Here is a 15,330-nt window from a genome sequence, read left to right on the forward strand (position 1 = left end):
ATTTTTAAAATGTCGCAATCGAATCATTCTAAGTTTTACAACGAGAACTATGAACAGTTTGCAATAACAGTAAACCCTATCTTGCTAAAATCGCGGTCCAATGTTTCGCCCACATTGCACTTAACTCCTTCAGAAGCCAACGAACGCATTGACACCGTATCGAGCCGCGGAAACCTGAAAATCCTTATCCAACAACTCGGCGTCTAACACGCCATCTTCGAGAACTTTGTACATCCAATACTTTACGTAGGTTCCCGGCAGCAAGTCCTGATTACGGAAAAACCAGCCTGTTAATTCGAAAACCCGTTATGATCGTTCTTGTGTATACGATCGACCATCTTGGACGCGGCGTTATAACAGTCAATCGTTTGTAAGAGCGACTAGAGTAAAGTCAGATCCTGGAAAAGCCGGGATTAAAGCTCCCCGTCTCTCGCGTTACGAATTCACCCGTGCAATTCACGGTTCATCAAACAGAAAAATCCTCGTCGTTGAGGATCCTTATCGCGGGAATCTCGAGTGAGGCGTGTGCACGGAATTGTACGGTAATAATGGCCGTACGTTGTCTTTTCGATTTACCACGGCCCGACACGGAAGTGGCTCCAGTATCGCTGGTGCGAACATACGTACGTCCCTTTAAAGAATCGCGACTCGCGTAGGTGTCTGACGAGCAGAATCGGCTGCCGCGAGGTTAAGTTTCTCTGGCTGATCGATAGACGCTATCGAGGCGGTTGAGAACTTCGACATAACCGAATGCAGCACAGAAAACGACTTCCGGTAATCTTCGAACAGCCGTTGGTTACTTTAGAAATTTACTAATTCACTTTGTGCTTCTCGTTTTGCTGCAAGGTTTCTGTACAGTGTGCGGAGTCGTAGTTGATGAATCGTGTAAGGTGCTTCGCGTGTCTTCTTGTCACCTTGATGATCGTTTAAAGCAGCTGAGGCGTTATTCGCGTACGATTTCGTCATTTATATGAATACACCCCGCTGATTTTATAGGAATAAAACAACCATAGTGAACACTGTATAATCGTTGGAATGATTGATAGGGGAAAAAACGATGTGGTACCGACTGCTGTTCAGTCGGCCATAACATTAGCATGAAACGAGCTTGTATCTATGATGACGCGAGGTTGGATTGTTAAGTTGCGTGAAATTTGCAAGATAAGTGGAGCAAATGTTGATATAATGAATATACAGATTATTTTTTGTGAAAAACTCTACAAGCGTTTGGAATTCTTCGTTGCAAATAATAATACGTTCGATATTCTTGCTTTCTTTTCCGCTTCTTTAGGCATCATTTATATACTTCATGTGGTGAAGCAAAGTCGGAATGTAGGATCTACGAAACGATATCTCTCGTTTTCCTTATATTTCTTATCTATCGTCATTTGTATCAAACGATGTTTGACCATCGGTAATGTAACTATCACAATAGCCACGTAGCGGACGTGTCCCGTTGCAGAGATGAATTTGGAAATGACGAGGCGTATAAATACCCCGATATCGGAAGGAACGAAAGAACGGAGGGACGGCGGAGAGAAGTCTGTGGCGTCTCTGTGACGGGGCACGGTCTTTTGCTAGCCCCAATAACATAATACATCACGCGCGTAGCGGCAGACAATACCCGGAGATTACCTCACAATGGCCCATGATTTACTTCTGCTCTCATTACCTTGCTTTTGTCGCGGGTCGCCCGATTGGCGCCGTTGTCATTAGAAAAGTAACGGAGGTGGCCGCCCTCCAGCTTCGCCGCTCTCATATTATCCGGATTCGCAAGGGCAAAGTAGAGGGGAAGAGAGAGACAGAGAGTACGGTGAGAAATTAGAAAGAATCTTCGTGAAGTAGCAACTCCGAAAACTCGATTACTCTGACACCTCCGAGCTTCAAGATCTTTGTCCTCTCTTCTTTCTTCGTTTTCTCTGTTTGTTACGCTCTTTGATGACCGTGCCGGACTTAATTACGAGATACAAGAAGAACGATAATTGGGGGAAAAACGCATTGTTCGATCATTCGTCGATATTGTTGAGTCGGTGTATACAGTTTGGTTTTTTGCAGAAGTTCTTTTAGAAATTTGATTTATCCATTAAAGTACAGAAACTGCATGACCGAATAGGGCGAGTGTTCGTATAATTGTGTAATTCGTATAATCGTATAATTGCATGTATTACCAAGCAATTTATATTATAAATAATTAAATGTGTATGATTGTTCGAAAATTCTTTCATTTCGTTTTTATTCAACTCCGTTCACCCATTCGCATTTCATCTACGTATTACGTTAAATCAAAAAAGAGAAAAAAAAAAGAGGAATAAAAAGGAAGCGTACTGAATGAAAAATGAATTCTCATGTTTCAATCAATGAATCCAACTAACGCAGCTACCTAATAAAAGCTCGAATTCGAAATAACGTTTCTATTCCGCCGCAAAGAATTATAAATGAATTTTCAGCCGTCGATGCTATCGAGCCAGTCCGTTTCATTAGTAAACGACAATTCCATTTAAACCGTCGAATCAATTCCAACGTCATTGGCGCTCTCAGCCGGCCGGCTGTTTACTTTCAACGCCGACCAATAAATCACCATTTCGTACGATCTTCATCCGGGCCTGTCGATGATATTCACCAGGGAACCGTTGCGTGGCCATTCGCTTAACACAATCGTTTACCCTTTTAACGAGATTTCGGCCGGATAAGATGCCCGATTACAACCTCGAACACCTGCCGTTCGATAGGGGCCATCTTGTCCTTGCTCTCAACCTAACGCTCTCATGAACTTTTCCACAACTTGTCGCATATCTTTTCTCTGATCGAGTCCTATCTTGAAACCTTCGTTTATCACTTCTATTGGCCAGAATCTTACAGTTATATTTTCGAAAGATATCCATTTAAAAGTTAGTCGTAAACAGACGAAAGAAATTTATAAAAAGTAAAGAAAGTGATATCTGCGAGAAGTATAATATCTTTGAAAAATCACTTTAACAGAGCTCGAACCGATATTACGATAGCTTCGACTAAATGTCGTATTCCAAAAAGGAGAAGGATCCATAACTTTAATGTTAAACATTTGGTAATCAGTCTGGGCCTAAAATAAGATATTATTAGTTTTAATATTGCAAACTCTAAGCAAAAGCTCATCAAACAGTCACCGTCACACCTTGAGAACTTTGGCGAGTCACCGCGCACGAACCACTCGCGCGATATCGCGTTTGAGCGGAACACACGATTGCCCCACGACCCGGTGATACATCCTACGATTAAGCGGGCATCGGCCGCGATTATCTCGAGTGATTTATACGGAGAGTGGCGTACGCCACGGTGGTCAAAATCTTGCCGGTCGGGATGGTATTGGCGGCAACCGAATCGCCGGCGGCAGGCTGCCACGTGTGCAGCGCAACCCTGTGGTGACCCCGCTGGTCGATGCATCTTTCGTTCGTCGGTGACCCCATCGCGCGAGAAACGTGTTGAACAAGTTATGCCAGTCGCCGAGACCCATGCTTTCGCGAGCCAGCAACCTTGCGAGACACGGACGTCTTCGACTCGCCTCGCGTATTACAGCCACCTCTTCGCTTGTCCTTTTTGTTATTCTCGTTGCCAGATACATTTTGTCTCCCTTCGGTCGTTGTTCCCTTCTCCTTTTCTCCTTCTTGTTGTTTCCTCGAGGATCGCGCACGGATGAAGCTCGATGGACCGTGAAACGCCGGCCGGCGGAGACGGAAATCGATTTCATTCTGGTAGCGACCGATGTCCTCCGGCTACTTTGCAGCCACTGTGGATAAACAGGTTGTACAGGGAAATGGAAAAGATTGCGAGTAGTGGGTGGCGTAGTAGGAGTTGATTCTTGCTGGAAGTATTAGATTACTGCTTCTTGAAATGTTGTGGATTCGTTAGTCAATTTGTCTTTTTAAATAGCGAGAGGTGCGTGACTTCCTGAAGACCTTTATGAATTTGTTATGTTGGATAGGTAAATGAAGTTGAGATATCGATGGATGATTATTGATTGCGTGTATGTATATGTTAATGATTGAATAGGAGCTGTTGAGTGCGATGGGTTGTAGTACGGTCAGAATTTTTCATGGATTTGAGGTTTGAGAGGATAAATATATTTAAGAATTTAATTGCTTGGTAATAAGATCTATATGTGTGTGTGTGTGTGTGTGTGTGTGTGTGTGTCAGTAACTAAATGAAGTTGCCGAGTGTGTTACGATAGCAGTTTATATATCATTTAATTTATAGAACTGCGTATCGTTTAAATATATTATTATAATCTTATTTTCTTATTTCACCTACTCAGTTAATGAGTTGCATGACAGATTAATTGTAAAAAGAACAGAAGTGAATGTTCTACCATTGATAAGTAAAAGACGATTTAAAGCTTCGAGGCGAGTATATATTAAAATTTAGTAGCGATATTAAGTTACTTACGTTACTAAACGATAAAACCACCTTTCCCCGTGTTAAAATACGAAGCAGAGAAAGGAAAAGTAGCGAACGGTGTTTAAAAAGGAAACTAGTTGGCAACTTGCAACTAGTTAGAGAGAAAGTTCCCGCTTCTTAATTTGAGCAGCGACCATTAAGGTATAAAGATGTTTCAGAAATAAGTAGACTTCGGAAATGCCTTCGCTAATTTACTTGAAGCGTAAGGAAATGTCATGTAGCCGTAAGTTTAGAAAGTGTCTCTTTCTGAGGTACAAGTACTTCCAAATAGATAAGATAATTTCAGAGATAATAGTAACAGTATCAGAACGAAATATCGATGTCATAAATCTTCAACGACTTCGATTAAATTATTTACCATCCTCCGATCCGTATATCAAAGAAACACAGGAATCTGTATCTCACTTTCATGCAAAACGGAATACATTTTCCGATCAACCCTTCCCTTCCGTGCTACCCTACAAATCTCCCCACATCGCCCTCGATACATTTATACCCATTAACAGAACACCCATCACGCTAACCAAAAGCCTATTACTCGATTCCGACGTACACGCCAAACACACGGTTGCACGGTCAGGAGATAATAGTTCGCGTCACAGGTTCACGCGAGGCGGTCGGGGTCAACGGACGACCTACGCCGTGAATGTGTAACACGGGGGGATAAAATGTCCTCCCTTCTCCTACTTCCTTTCGCAGACATCTACGACAACTCCCTTTTCATGTGGAAGCAACGCTCGCACCACCTTCTACTCTCTTGCATCCGCACCCTCGTTGCAGGCATTCTAGCCGCCGATGTTCGCCGAGGTGCAGCAGTCTCCTTGTCTCTCCTATCCACCCATCTGAGATTCGAATGCAGCGTAATCCCCCGTCAACCCCCGAGCATCCAGCTTCTCGCACCTCAACCACCTCTCGTCCTCGGGCGTCTCTTCTTCTTCGTAGTTCCTCGCCATGCTCCACCTTCCCTCTGTCAGCCCTTTCTCTATGCATATTTTACGGCAATACCCACGATACGGTTCTCTTCTCCACACTCCATCGCGTACGTAGCATCATCGACCTCCTTCGCTTCGCGTCTTACCTCCTAACCCTGACTACGGTCAAAGAGCGCACGCTCTGCATCGGACGATCTATTCAGATATCGGTATTGACGTTTCATTAGCGTGTCACTTGATTATGCGGTACAGGCTGTTCGTATGAACCATATTGATTAGGAGATACACATATGAGTGTAGTAACAGTATAAAAAACAGAGATTTGTCTGGGAATGAATAATATTTAATTAGACGATGAACGAAAGATATTCTAGTCGGCTTCTATCGACAAAATATTGAGAAAGGTCGTACACGGCGAGTATTTCTCGTGTGATAAAAAGACGCTGGAAGAACTAGTATTACAAAGTAATGAAAGATCGAGGGTTATTAAATAGAAATTTAACGTCTAATTCAATCTGTAATTAATTTCAATAAATAAAAGAGTAGGAACGAAGCAGATTTCACATAAATCTAATCCGATCTTGCAGCATTATATAATAAAAGAAAATTGAAGTAACATTAAGTGAAAATGTTAGTTTCTTACAGAAGGTTCTTAGCAACTTGGACGGATAAAGGTCATATAGGAGAAGATTACTTAGTTGAACCTATGCTATGCTAATTATCTAGAAAATATAGTTTCATTTATCATCCTCTATATCATAAAAATATCATATATCATTTTAAAATTTCCATACAAAGTATTACCTCCTAATGCTGAAATTTAAATGTCTCCTAAATTAATTACGTATAAGTAAGATACCAGGTTAGGTACATTTTCTAATCAAGAACAGGTTCGTATCTGTTTACAGGAAACGTCAAGTTGTATCGACACACATTCGCAACGAGGTTAATATAAAGAATCCGCTACATTTCACATAGTACTCGAATCGATCATCTTATGACAAATGTTCATCACCGAACACGCCCGATTCCAAATACGCTATTTCTCATAAATTGTCTCTATCCACTCTCAAGAATAAATTACAATCCCCTAAGCCCTAGGCAAAAGCCGGTGGTTTCGCGGTTATAACGAGAATTTAAACACGAGCCACCCCAAAATGAGGAGGCACCCGCGTATACGAGCGGCCGGATCAAACAATTAGAATTAATGCATCGTAGGTCGACGTAGGCGACTTTAAAATAAATACGGTTGTCATATGGCGATTAGTGGGGTGTTGGCGGCGATACTGCTAGCCGGACGATGATCGATGGCGGCCATAAATAATGCAACACCCCTCGGTGCGATTCTGAGCTGGCGGGCCACCCTTGGAACGCCGGAGTTGCCAGCCTGTCTCGTTTCACAACCCTCGCAATCCCCTGTCTATGCCTGTAGGTGTGTACGTGCCTTCTCCGACCACCCTATACGTCATTTCCGATACAGCACGCGCGCTGCGGCATTCATTGCTCCGTGTCAGCGGCCACCCTCGACCCTTACAGCCATTTAATTCGGATCCGGGTTATTAATTATTAATTAGCGCCAGTCCTATTATATCTCTATCGCGGCGCAACGCCTCCCCGTCAATGTAACGAAGTTATACCATTAAATTGTCGACGCTTGTTAGCGTTCACAAAGGAGCATCTCTTTTCTCCACCTTCCTCCTCCACGTTCTTTGTTCCTTCGAACGTGAATTCGAATCGCCTCGAACGATTCGCGTCGCGAACGTCACGTAATTAATCGCCTCGTCGTATCATGATACTCTTCTTCTTTTCACCGTCCTTTATTAGTATATCTTTTCAATCGTCGAGGGAAGCTTTGATAACGCGTCTCTCCTTTATGTGTATTGACGTTCTGCCCGGATCTGTCCTCACCGACGCTGTTCCAAAGGGAAAGATTTACGAAACTGCGATGCCAGTAACTTCGATCACTGCGGAGCTTTTCTGTTTTTCATTGTTCTTAATTAGTATAGCCTACTTCCTCCATTGTCAATGTACCATTTCGAAACACGTGTTTTCCTTCTTTTATCGGCGCTCTATTCGTCTCTACTTTAACCGACGGTGCTCCAACAAAACTTACAAGATCATGGTACTAGTAGTTCTTATTTTAATTGTTCCTTATACTTTAGATTACTCTACTCTAAAAATTTTCAAATTCTCTTCGTTTGATAACCAACCTTTTCCTTTTTACCTCTTCCTATACCACCGCTCTGTCTATCGTGATTGACGGTATCCCAAAGAGAAAAGTCCGCGAAATCGTGTTGCTGCCAATGCTGGTAGCTTGGATCGAGCAATCGACGTAATCGCGGCGAATAAGAGAGGACGTCGTCGCGTTGCCCATGGCCAACGGCGGCAGGGAATCGTGGTTATCGTTAACCCCGTACGGCGAGCGAGTGGTAAGGTATTAGAAAGTGGAAAAAACGCTCGAGCAGCGAGCGCAGTCGTGACCTTTCGCACGCACGAAGCGCAAGCGTGTGTGAAACACGGTCCCCGTCCTTCTGCGGCCACAGCGGAGGATCTTGTGGAGGAGAGATCGATTGTTCGCGGACCTGGCAGGTTCAAGTGGCGAGATAAAGTCGAGGTCGTTCAACCTATTATAGGCGATCCCGAGGCGCATACGATATAAATCTCCTCGGGGAAAGGGAACGAGCGCGAATCGATCTATTGGCGTGACAATCGACGCGGAAATGTCAGGCGACAGCTAAGACTGGAACAATGCTTGGTAATGGATCCGTTTGGTCGCGTTTCGTGTCCGGTTCACAGGAATCGGAATAATTGACTGTGTTTCGCTCCGAGCCGAAGTTGCGCGATTCGTCAGACGATTAGTGAGAGGTAAAGCTTATTAAGAATGTTATTGTATTGATGAAATTATTGTCAAGGTTTTAGTTATTAGTTACTATTAGCATAAAATAGGAAGCGAATAGAACTACTCGTAGTTCAGGGTAAAATAATCTTTAGAATTTTTTAAATGACAAACTAAATACGATAATGGTAATTAAATACTGAAATATTTAAATTCTGAATTTTAAAAAGCTTCATAGCATAGGGGTCAGTAGTCACTTACAAAAATGTAATCCTTGAAATGAAAAGTCACCTTTCTCTCGTTCAAGCTTTGTAACATCCACGTACATGCGACGCGTGGGAGAGAAAATAGTCGCTGCTGTTTTACAGTGACTCGACGCAGCAGGTTCTGACGAAGTGTCAACCAAGCGACAAAGTGGTAAAAGAGATTACTGGTGCTTTTGAGCACGCGGAATCTGGAAACATGTGCGAAGTATGAACGCGCTCGTTGGCTGAATAATTGCTTGCCTCGTCGTGTTATCGTTATCCGCGTATCAGACCAGAAAAGAGATGACTTATCAAGATTCGACACAGTTTTATTTCCATTCATCAGTGAATAATCTATGATTTTGGAGGCTCATTTCCCATACAACTTATCTGTACGTAGATATTTGCAAACACTAGATTCATTTTGCTTAGCGTACGTGTTCTAAATTCGTCAACGATTACGCGATGCTAATAATAAGTTTATGTTCCACCAGGCTGCATCAAAAGAGAAAGAAAAGAGAAGAAAGGAAGAGATTACCAGGTCCGTAAGTATGAAACCGGAATTAGCTTATAGATGGCCCTAGCTGAACTTATCACTTATCACTAAACTGCGTCATTGATGCCAAAAGTCTTTGTTGACATCTCACAAACATTTTCGACTCAGAACAATACAAGTTTCATACAACAGCATAGTAGTTTGTAATAGCGTTGAACATGTCAAATTTTGTGCCTGGAAACTACGATTTGCGGACAGCATTGATTTTCTGTTACCATTTGAAGAAAACTGCTGCAGAATCGCATCGAATGCTTGTCGAAGCTTACGGTGAGCATACTCTTGGTAAATCACAGTGCTTTGAGTGGTTTAAAAAATTCAGAAGTGGCAATTTTGACGTGAGGAACGAAGAACGTGGAAGACCACCGAAAAAGACCACCGAGCTGTTAAAACCTGGCGAAACCGTTAATACTGATCGCTACCGACAACAAATGATCGATTTGAATCAAGCTTTGCGTGAAAAACGACCAGAATATCAAAAGAGGCAACACAAAGTAATTGTGCTTCATGATAATGCACCATCGCATACAGCAAAACCGGTCAAGGAAACGATCGAAGCGTTCAGTTGGGAAATACTTCCGCACGCGGCTTACTCACCAGACTTGGCTCCGTCCGATTACTATTTATTTGCATCGATGGGACACGCACTTTCTGACCAGCACTTCACTTCTTACGAAAATGTACGAAAATGGCTCGATAACTGGTTTGCCTCAAAAGAGCGACAGTTTTTTGGCGTGGCATCCACCAATTGCCAGACAGGTGGGAAAAATGTGTAGCTAGCGATGGGCAATACTTCGAATAAAATATTTTTAATCATTTTCATACAATAAACGTGTATTTTCTATACAAAAATTCCGGTTTCATATTTACATGCCTGGTAAAAGACGAAGGAATACAACACTCGTAAAAAATCTAAGTAGCGTAGGTGCAAAAGCCGAACTGACTGGGTCACTGGCAAAATGCAAACGAACGACGTTTCCCGTGGAAATGGCGAGGGAAGCCGACAATGGGCGATGGACGCGGCGCACAATGGAACGTAATACAGTTATCCGAGCTGAATGGGCCGATGCCGGAGGAAAAAGAGCGGCTCGCGTAGGTAAGTAAATTTTGTAGGCTTCGGCCCGATCGGCGAAAGGAGAGCCCGAATTTATTCTTCTTTCTGACTCGCCGCTTTCTCCCGCGAGCGGGTGCGCGCGTTTCACTTGGCGGTGGGATAAAGAACGCATTGAAGGCATTGTGGCGGTCGGAATGGGCGCCCCGAAGAGGGTGAGCTTTCCGCTTGTTGCCATTGAGAGGCATTCGAAGCCCTTCTTGACAAATCGACGCTTGTCGGGGAAACTCCATTCTTCGTGGCCCGGAACACACGCGCCTCTTCGATTTATCGCGTGCCGTTTGCCCGGCCATCTATCGCACAAATATCACCGATAATCTGAATTTATGTTTTATAGAAGCCACGTCTCAGGAAACACGCATAATACACGGCGAAGTAACGGGAAAATTGATCGAGATAGTTTCTGGTTGATATTGTGGTGTTATTCGTTTTTTGGTATATTTGCTTCCGGATAAAAGTATTAAGTTAGAAACTAATAGTTCGAGAAATTAAAAATATCGCATCAGTACCACTCTTTTGAAAGAGAAAAAATTGCTTCTTGTTAATTGATAATTTGTATTAATCAGTGTAGTTTATATTCTACCAATATTGTGCTATAATTTTAACACTATTTAATTATCCATACACCGACAAATCACTCCCCCGATACGTTTCCTTTCCTTTCCTTTCTTTTAAACCACAATAAGAACTTTACTAACTCGTTACCGAAAAAATCACTCCGAAACCGCACGAAAGATTCAACGAATCTATTCGCTGAAGTCGAACAATTTCGTGTTTAAAAGAATTTCGGAAGCAGGGACTAAAACGAATATGCTCGGTGTAGAAGCGGATGATCTTCTCTAAAAAGCCAACGACGTGGAGGGTTAATTCCGCAGGAACGGCGAGAAGAGAGACGACGCCGGTGGATTATCCGTACCCAGGCGAAGAGACGCGGGAGACGCGGAGGAAAAAGAAATGGGAAGCCATTTCCGTCGTGTCCTTATTTAGAGGAGGGACACGTCCGGGGTAAGCAGGGAAACGCCAAAGAAGAGACAGTGTTTCGCCTCGCAAGTTATTGCCTCGGGCCGCGGTGCATATAAATCCACGCTTAGCGTATTGTTTTCCAGATCAGGAGAAAATATATGTGCGTTCCCGCAATACACACCACTGTGCGCGGTCTGTGGGCCGAGCTCGCTGTCGGGGACGAAGTCTGGAAGGAAGGTCGCGCCTTTATACGCGCGCTTACTTTGTGCTGTCCCATGTGGCCGCGAACGAGCAATGAGATTCTTGGATACGAAACCGATGTGTGCACGTGAGTGTGTACGTTTGTCGGATAGTTAAACGAAACGTGGCACGGTGGAATGTGCGGCGGGAAGACGTTCGAAGCGCGTCCGGACAAAGTAATCCGACGTAAGGGAAACATTCCTGTGTGCATGTTACGTGCCGATATTACGGAGAGCACTGGGATCGTGAACCTTGTTGTCTGATAGAATCGATGGATAAAAATTACCATGGAGAATGTCTACGATATCGTCAGAAAGCTTTGAACTCTGATCGTTTCTTCATAGCCTCGGAATTAACCCCTTGAGTACAGGTTACGCATGAATGCAGGGTGGCTTATAGGTCACCATATAAATTTTGCTAACGTATTACATAATAAATTATATTACATAATATTAATGTAAATACTGTATAATAAAACTACGCTAAAATAAAAACAAACTTTCGATAACCACTATATCGTTGTAGTTCTATGCAGTATAATATTATAGAACATCACAGCTCTTAAAATAGTTTTTGCAACTTTAAGAGAAATTCCTATAATACTTGCTAATCGATAAAAACTACACTAATCGCAGAGCGATCTCGCTTAATACGCTTAGATATCAAACCTCGACCACACAGAATCCGGACAACCTTCAATACCACGATCTAGCCGCTCTATTACGAATGCAAGCGATTAAAAAGCCTCTTTGCTTTTCATAGTTGATCGAATCGCGATCTGGAAAAATAGAATAATCGAGTTAAATATACTCGTCGTGGAAGGCGCAGGAGCGGAATGCTAAAGAGGAGCACGATTTAATCCAACGAGATAACGCGGGTGATAAATGTCACCGTTCGACAGGTTTTTTTCCGTTGCTTCACGGCCGCTCGTTTGCACGCCCACGCGACCAATTCCGCCACGAATGGTTCCCGGAGGCGCTCGTAATCCTGAACGCACCTAATCGTCCATGGATATGCATTAATTGCCCACGTGTGTATCATGCGAGGCGTGATTTACCGATCGAAGCGACGGCAGTCAGGTGCGAAAAGAAAACGCGATTATTCGCGCCGGAGTTGAAGTCACGAGCGCTCTGCGATTCAATCGCAAGTGAAATAATTGTGAAATTTCGCGGCCCACGCTCGGCTTCGTCCCTTCCATTCGACCTGCACGGAGAATGTACGATTCGTGTACGTTTCTGGAGGCTTACGACTTCGATAAGGATATAAACATACGTGCATTGAGGTTTCGCGAGACAGGTTCGGCTTTCGGTGAACGCGCGTGGCTTCTGGGTTAGATTGTTAGAGCGTAGTTTGATTTATAGCGATCTGTAAGGCTAGACTGATTTAAGTATTGATAAATCATTTCTGTCGCTAACAAAAGCAGTTTCTTAATTTATTAATAGAGTTGTTATTTTGCATTCCCTGAGTTTTCTCGTATCGGTGTAACAAAGGTAGTTATAAATTTTTACGTATTTAACAGTTAATAAAATAGTAAAATAATAAAAGAAAGTAAAATATTATTTCCGAATTTATCAGAAAGTGTTCCGTGCTACGACCGACTTCGATGGATCTCGTATAAACGTTCCTTTTAACCGCACACTTTCACTCGATTGCGATACTGATCGGCTGATTTAATTGAATTTGCTACAATAGACTACGCATACGGGAGAGCACGTGACTCATTTAATTTCCCGCAATTATCGAGAGTCATGGAAGTGGCGCGTTTCATGGTAAATCGATCAGTCGAAAACCTGAAGATTGGTGTCGAAATTTCACGGAGGAGAATTCGCCGAATTTATAGAACGTAATTTGCCTCCGAGCTACATGGTAATGCGGCTTTAATTACGCGAGATCGAGAAGCCGGACGATCGGTTCGAGATATCTGCTTCCTGTAAAAATGATGATAACCGTGGCATCTAATTATATGCGTGTGCTGAACAGCCTGCGCGATACAAGTTTCGTGGAAAAAGGCAGGTGATTGGTTTGACGGTGCGCAAATGAGCTGAGGATACCGGTGCGTGCACGCTTGTACGAGTTTCTTGGCCGCTTGTTCGAGTTTGCTCAAGCTCCTTACGCCTGGACGAGCGTCGAAAGCGTGAATCGCTTTATTAAGTCTAGAAAGACCATGCCACGACTCGTCCCGTCGAAGACTAGCGATCTCAATGGACGTGACACGTTACAAGATTCGCTGAACAGCGCGGACTTCGTTGTATGTTACGTGTTACTACTGGTTGAACTTCGCGACTCGCGAGCTGACGTCTGTGTTTGTAATTTATAAATATGTATCGCCTAAGTTTTAGTAGTATTGAAATTTTAATGCGTAATCTTCTGTTTTCTTTTTTTTTAAATACGTCATTTGATTTAGTAACATTATAAGGAAAACTTGAATTCCGAGATCGAAAAAGTAACGAAGATACATTGTGTCCAACGACTTCTTTTTGGTACAGTTTTTACACGATTAAAATACCAATGCCAAGAAGATACGAACTATATACGGTATTTAAACAGCGTTTACTTCCGTATCCATTTCTTTCTTCTTGTCTTACCTTAGATTCTCGGTGCGTTTCACGCTCAACTACGTTTCAGTAATTTCAGTGAGATCGAACGTTGCACGAAGCAGGTGCGTGGACGCGTATACTCGAATGACAGGTGGTAATCAATCGGAAGATTTACTCGGCGACGCGATCGACCAGTGCTTCGAATCGCACGAACTTTCCTAATTAGTCGGTGCAAGCTAGGTGGACGCGGCGCGGAATTGCTGGTAGTTACGTAGTGAAACGGTACAATTACCGCATTGACATGTTTGATGATTCGATGTGACTACGTATTTGCAACGATCATTTTAATGTAGACTTACGACGCTCGTCGTAAATCAACGGCCAAGAACACGAATAGACTCTCGAAGAAGTAAGAGGCAAAATTGAATTTTAATCGGATCGCATCGAGTATCTCTAATTTTTAAGGTTAGGAAGGTGAAACTAAATGTTCTGGAGATATTTAAAATGATAGCGTTGCTGCGTCAATGAAATATAGTTATTTCACATAATGGCAATTAAAATGTGAAATCGAATTTTGAAATTCATACGATCGAGTGTCTAAGAATATCAAGATATTAAATGATCAATTGTTAGATAACTAAAAGTCTCAAACAAATTCAATTCTCCCTTTCACACTTTCTGTGATATTTTATAAACATAACGTAACAACGGTATGTATGTGTGTGTGTGCGTGGTATCATTCGTTTAAAAGTATTACCAAATTAGAAATCAAATTAACACTGTATAACTTACCAAACCTTGACGGAAGCATAGGTATTCACTTAAACCTGGCAAGCTAATTATTTCCTAGCAGCATATCAAACTGGACGTTCGCACGACAGTCACGGAAGTGCACGAACCGAACGAGTATACTACATCGTACGAGCAAATGGTACAGCGTGTCGAACTTTTCACGTAGGATGTTGGAGATATCCGGTCCGCGTAAGAGCGCGCGCGCGCTCACGCTCGTTTCGAAGTGCGTAACACGCTGCCGCGGTTCCCCAGTCTCGCACGTGGGCCGACCTCAAGATATCGGGACAATCGTGGATGCGCGGGGTGCCTTCGTGTACTGGGATAACCGACCCAGCTACCGATTTGCCAACGCCGGACAGGTTTATCTCGCACAACCTTATACGACTTCAAGCTGCAAATAAACGACCGAAATTCGACTGCTTCACTCGCGCAAGAATAACGTCTTTTCGAAGTTAAAGTGTAATCGCCATGTTAGAAAAGTTAGCGGTTCCGAAACTGCGCATGCGCGGGTAGAGGAAATCAAATGGCGAACGTCAGTAGCAATGCGCGGCGTGGGTGAGAATAAGTGTTTTTGAAAGTTTGCGAGAAAGAGTGGGTGAAAGTGATTGCAGTCTCAGGTTTTGTTCAGAGAAGCGAGAGATCTATCTTTTTGAAAACGAGCTCTACGATTCACCTATCGTAATTCAAGTT

The 15,330-nt window shown here is 43.1% G+C and overlaps 1 protein-coding gene across 1 annotated transcript in view; it reads right to left on the reverse strand.

The window, feature by feature from the left end:
- Sox102F (transcription factor Sox102F) overlaps positions 1-14,983 on the reverse strand; it is a 236,849-nt gene extending 221,866 nt beyond the window's left edge. The window contains exon 1 of the mRNA XM_069131588.1: positions 14,641-14,983. The gene's annotated coding sequence lies outside the window, so the exon portion shown is untranslated. The remainder of the gene's footprint in view (positions 1-14,640) is intronic.
- Between the last annotated feature and the right edge of the window lie 347 nt (positions 14,984-15,330).

This window comes from Bombus flavifrons, chromosome 2 (genome assembly GCF_040668555.2).
Source record: "Bombus flavifrons isolate JBK064 chromosome 2, iyBomFlav1_principal, whole genome shotgun sequence".
Lineage (NCBI taxonomy): Eukaryota > Metazoa > Arthropoda > Insecta > Hymenoptera > Apidae > Bombus > Bombus flavifrons.